At 35.0% G+C, this 5,566-nt stretch overlaps 1 pseudogene; it reads right to left on the bottom strand.

Annotated features, from left to right (window-relative positions):
- Positions 1-258: 258 nt before the first annotated feature.
- LOC131423218 (adenylate kinase isoenzyme 6-like) lies at positions 259-5,240 on the bottom strand (annotated as a pseudogene).
- Between the last annotated feature and the right edge of the window lie 326 nt (positions 5,241-5,566).

Genomic DNA, 5,566 nt, shown 5'->3' with positions numbered 1-5,566 from the left:
CTATTAGTAACTGTTGTATTCTGCTACCTTTCCTATCCTCTACCATCCCCCCTCCCTCCCCTCCCATCTTCTCTCTCTACCCCATCCACTGTAATTCATATCTCTCCTTGTTTATTTTCCCATTCCCCTCACAACCTCTTATATGTAATTTTGTATAACAATGAGGGTCTCCCTCCATTACCATGCAATTTCCCTTTTCTCTCCCTTTCCATCCCACCTCATGTATCTGTTTAATGTTAATCTTTTCTTCCTGCTCTTCCTCCCTGCTCTGTTCTTAGTTGCTCTCATTATATCAAAGAAGACATTTGGTATTTGTTTTTTAGGGATTGGCTAGCTTCACTAAGCATAATCTGCTCTAGTGCCATCCATTTCCCTGCAAATTCTATGATTTTGTCATTTTTTAGTGCTGCGTAATACTCCATGGTGTATAAATGCCACATTTTTTTTATCCATTCATCTATTGAAGGGCATCTGGGTTGGTTCCACAGTCTAGCAATTGCATACTTGGTATTATCAGACTCTTTTTATTAATTATATTCTTCTAATTTCCTTGTGTTGATAACTTTATATATTAGGTATGCATGCGAACTTTTCAGAACAATTACAAAAAGAATATAGAGTATATAACTTCTTACCTAGTCAACAAAAGCACTGAAGTAGTAGAAGAAACTTATTTTAACTATAAATAATTGCCTCAAAGTGTAAATGTTCTTTCTTCTCATTATCTTAAGTCTGTTCTTTAAAAACTTCAAATTACACATTTATATTAACACTCTTCTAACCTCTATCACCAAAGATAAACAAATTTGTGTAAAAACTTTTCTACCTCTATCACCAAAGATAATTTTTTTTACCTGTTTTGTAACTTCTTATAAATGAAAACATGCAACAATATAGAATTTATTCTGTATCTGTGAGATTCATCTATGTTGTATGTTTCAAGTGTTCATTTTTATTTATTGAAGTGTAGGTTGATGGTCTGTGGTGATATCACATTATGTTTTAAATTTGCATTTCTTTTTTTGATGCTTTATTTTTTATTTTAATAAATCATTTGCATTTTCTTCTATAATAAGCATAAAGAATATCAACCCCTTTGGTCATATTTATTATTAACTGAAGCATTAAATGACAATTTTTACTTTTAATATTATATTATATTTGACATTGTTTAGCTTTCATGTGGAGAAAAAGAGACCCAGGCACAAACCTTTACATTATACACCTGCTAGCCCTGCAATGTGATTTTATTAATATTATTTAATAATAATTTTAATAATATGTTGTCAATTTCTATGAAGTGGGCAGAAAGGTATCAATAAGAGTGATTGTAAAGTGGCCAGTCAAGTGTTATGATCTTTGACCCACTGCTCAATCCATTTCAGGAACTGATTTATATTATCTTCTAGATCTTCTGGTTTATTGCTGGACAGTTGGTGCACAATTTCTTCTTTTAGAATGCTATGGCTTCTTCATAAAGAACTTGAAAAATCTCACACTGAATGTTATCTTTTAATTTCTTCTCACCACAACCCCTTGTTTCAAGTCTTTTGTACAATACACTGTTATCTGTTCTCAACACAAAAACTATGTGAAACCAATGTTCAGGGAAGAAATCACAACCATGGTAATCAACAATAGTTCCACCTTCTCTCATTTGGTTTTCTAACTCATCAACTACTCTATCTTCATCTAAAATGGGGCAATCATACTCTTCATCATAGCCATTATATAACTGCCCTTCTTGAGCTAAATCACCCATATTAATGTATTTCAGTCCTGATCTTTTTTTAATATTTATTTATTTTTTTAGGTGTAGATGGACACAACACAATGCCTTTATTTTTATGTGGTGCTGAGAATTGAACCCGGGTCCCGCCCGTGCTGGCTCTACCACTGAGCCACAATCCCAGCTCTTCAGTCCTGATCTTGATGCAAGTTCTTTGCCTAGTGTAGTTTTTACAACCCCTGGAGTACCTGGTCTGGAACACTTGCAGTCCAAAGCACAGGCCAACTTTGCCTGCCCGGCCACTCCACTCAGCCCCTTCCCAGCTGTGCGTGCTAGCTGGTGAGCAGAATGTTCTGTAACAACATAGTCCTCCACAGCGACCTTGCAAGAGCGGAGGCTCACGCGCTCAGCACACTACAGAGAGGGCTGCATTTCTATTATTACTAATAATATTAAGTACCTCTCTATTGCTTTTTGGCCATTTTGCTATGCTTTTTTATGAAATGCTCGTTCACAAATTTCAAATATTTTTATTGATTTATTTACCTTCTTTTTGATTGGCAGCAACTCTTTTTATACATACTTGACGTTAATGCCTTCCAGGCAAAGACCCACCAGGAACACCCTACTATAATTGAACAAATTTAATTTATTATTCAATGTAGGGAATGAAAACACACTAAGGAAAATTATGGGACATCTCAGTAAAAGGGTGTTTGAGAGCTGGGGATATAGCTCAGTGGTAGAGTGCTTGCCTAGCATGTTTGAGGCCCTGGATTCAATTTCCAGGGCTGGAAATAAAAGAGATGTTTGCCTAACCCAATATCATAAGGATATTCACCTGTGCTTTCTTCTAAAATCTGCCTGATTTTGTTTGGGATCAAATAGGATCCAAAAATGAAATTTGAAGAGAAATATATCTTGTAACTAATTTGAGCTTTCCAATTCATTAATATCCTATATCCTTTGATTTATTGTGTTTTAAATTTATCTCAGTAATATTTTGTAGATTCAAGTGTTGAAGTATGATGAATATTTTATAGATTTATTTCTAGTATTTGATAATTTATGATTGTAAATGGTATTAATTTCTAAAATTTTACTTCTAGTATTTTGTTATTAGTAAATAGGAATACAATTGCTTTTTTGCCGCAGCCCGGCTCTTGTTTACAGACCCTAACACTTTTTTTATAATAGCTTTATTGAGAAGACTCACATGTGGTATTATGGTTTGAATATGGAGTGTCCTCCAAAAGTTAATCAGGCAGTGTTCAGAGGTGAAATGATTGGGTTATAAGAACTGTGACCTGATCACTGAATTAACCCAGTTGATGGATTAATAATTTAAATGATTAACTAGGTGGTAACTATAGGCCAGTAGGATGAGGCAGAAGAGGTGTGTCACTGGGGGCGTGCCCCTTGGGATAATATATCTTGTCCCTCTGGATTCTCCTTCTCTCTTTGCTTTGCAGACACCATGTAGTAAGCAGCTTTCCTCCACTGCACTGCCCTTTAGCCATGTTGTTCCACTTCACCTCAGACCCAGATCCCAGACTGAACAGGCCAACTATGGATTGAACCTCTGAAACCATGATCCAAAATAAATTTTACTCCTCTAAGTTGTTCTTGTTGAGTATTTTGGTCACAGTGATGAAAAGCTAACACATGGTAATATTCAGCTTTTAAAGTATAAAGTTAGGGTTGGAGTTGTAGCTCAGTGGTAGAATACTTGCCTAGCATGTGTAAGGACCTGTGATCAATTCCCAGTACTGAAAAAATAAAATGAATTATACAAGTTAGTGCTTTTTAATATATTCCCAGCTTGTGCAACCACTACCATTATTTAATTTTAGAACATTTCCATTACCTCAGGAAGAAACCTTGACCTCCCCATTTTCCCTTCCCTCTAGCTCCAGGTAACCACTAATTTACTTTCTACATCTACACATTTGCTTATTCTGAATATCTCACATAAGCAGAATCATATAATATGTGGTGTTTTGTGATTAACTTCTTTCACTTTGCATAATGTTTTCAAAGCTCATTCTTTTGTAGTACCTATCAGTACTTCATTCCTTTTATTGACTAATATTCCATTGTATGGAGATACCACATTTTGTGTATTCATCTTTGTTTGGGGTTGTTCTATTTTGGTGCTATTATGAATAATGCTTCTATGCACATTCATGCACAAGTTTTTGTGTATTTCCAATTCTCTTCATACCTAGGAGTAGAATTGCTATGTGAGTTGAACGGTAAATAGTAACTCTCTACATTTTGAAGAACTGCCAAGCTCTTTTTCCAAAGTGGCTGCATCATTTTCCTAGCAATATATAAGGGCTCAATTTCTCGACATCTTTACCAATACTTGTTATTGTCTTTTTTTTTATTTTTGTGTATTGATCTTGTATACAGAGGAATTGCTAACTTCATGTATAATTTCTAATTACTCATAGATCTGCTTGTATTTCCTATGTTTGCAATAATAATGCAAACAATGACTTTTATTTTTCTTTTTCAATCTTAAGATACTTTATTTTTGTTTGTTTGTTTGTTTGTTTTGTGGTACTATGGATCAAACCCAGGATCTCCTACTTGTAAGGCAAGTGCTCTACCACAGAGCTACATTACCAGCCCCCATTATTTGATTTTATTGACTGGTTGAATTATGATCTGCAAGACATTGGGAATAAAAATGCTGACAGTGGAAAATCTTGTCCAGTTTGTTACCTCTGTGGAAAACATTTGACATATAACCATTGAATATTATCTTAGGTGTAGCTTATTTGTAGGTACACATTATCATTTTAATGAACTAGCAAATGCTTCAGAAAAGCATTATATACATATGTGTTGATACGTAACATATATATATTCATTTATATTTACATATATGTACATAATGATTCATGATTCAGAAAAAACATTACATGTATTTTATAGGTATATAGATAGGAAAAAGAAAAAGCAAATGAGACAAAGGAATATGGGGATTGCTTGAACTATTTTTGTAATTTTTGTCTGTGAGTATATGTGGTAATAGGGATTGAACCCAGGACCTCGTGCATGCTAGGCAAGTGCTTAACACTGACCTCTCCAGCCCTTTCTAAATTTTATTTTGAGATGAAATCTTACTAAATTGACCAGGATATTTTGAATTTGCAATCCTGCCTGAAACTAGATTTGCAATCCTTCCTCAGAGGTAGCTGGGATTACAGGTATGCACCACTGTGCCAAGCATTTTTGTAAACTTTCTGTAAATTAAAAATTATTATCCATAGTTTAAAAAGAGGGCAAAAGTAAATACACATACATATCACTGCATTTTACTTCTGATCACACTTATGTTGCTTCAAATTTGTGGCTACAAACAGCACTGTTGCTTATGATCCTACAGGTTATTCACTTCTAAAGTGTCCCTTACAAAGTGAGTGACAGGTGACAATCTACCCCCACTCAGTCTACCAAATTAACCAGTGGATGGCTGTCAGTTAAGTTTTCTATCCCCGGGACCACCACAGGATTTGATCTTCTGTTTTATAATGCAAGAGTCAATATCATCCACTGAATGGCAGGACAGATAGCTTTTAAACAGGAAATGGACCCCATTTACAGGACTGGGGAGGGATAGGTGGCAAATTTACTGAGACTCAATTTCTTTTTAACTAGTGTCTGTCATTTATTCAAAGTAAGGAAAAGACATTTGTACAGGTAGTGTAGAAGAGCTGGAAAAGAGTGCAGGAATTAGAGTATTGAACAAAAAGCACGCACATCAGAGAGATAGCTGCACATTCAGAAGAAAACTGCAATCCGGGGGAAGCTAACTGGTCCACAGGA

The sequence above is a fragment of the Marmota monax genome, unplaced genomic scaffold (genome assembly GCF_021218885.2).
Source record: "Marmota monax isolate L192 unplaced genomic scaffold, Marmota_monax_Labrador192_F-V1.1 WCK01_AAM20220418_F8-fsc00054, whole genome shotgun sequence".
Classification (NCBI taxonomy): Eukaryota; Metazoa; Chordata; class Mammalia; order Rodentia; family Sciuridae; genus Marmota; species Marmota monax.
This window is presented reverse-complemented; position numbering and strand designations above follow the sequence as displayed.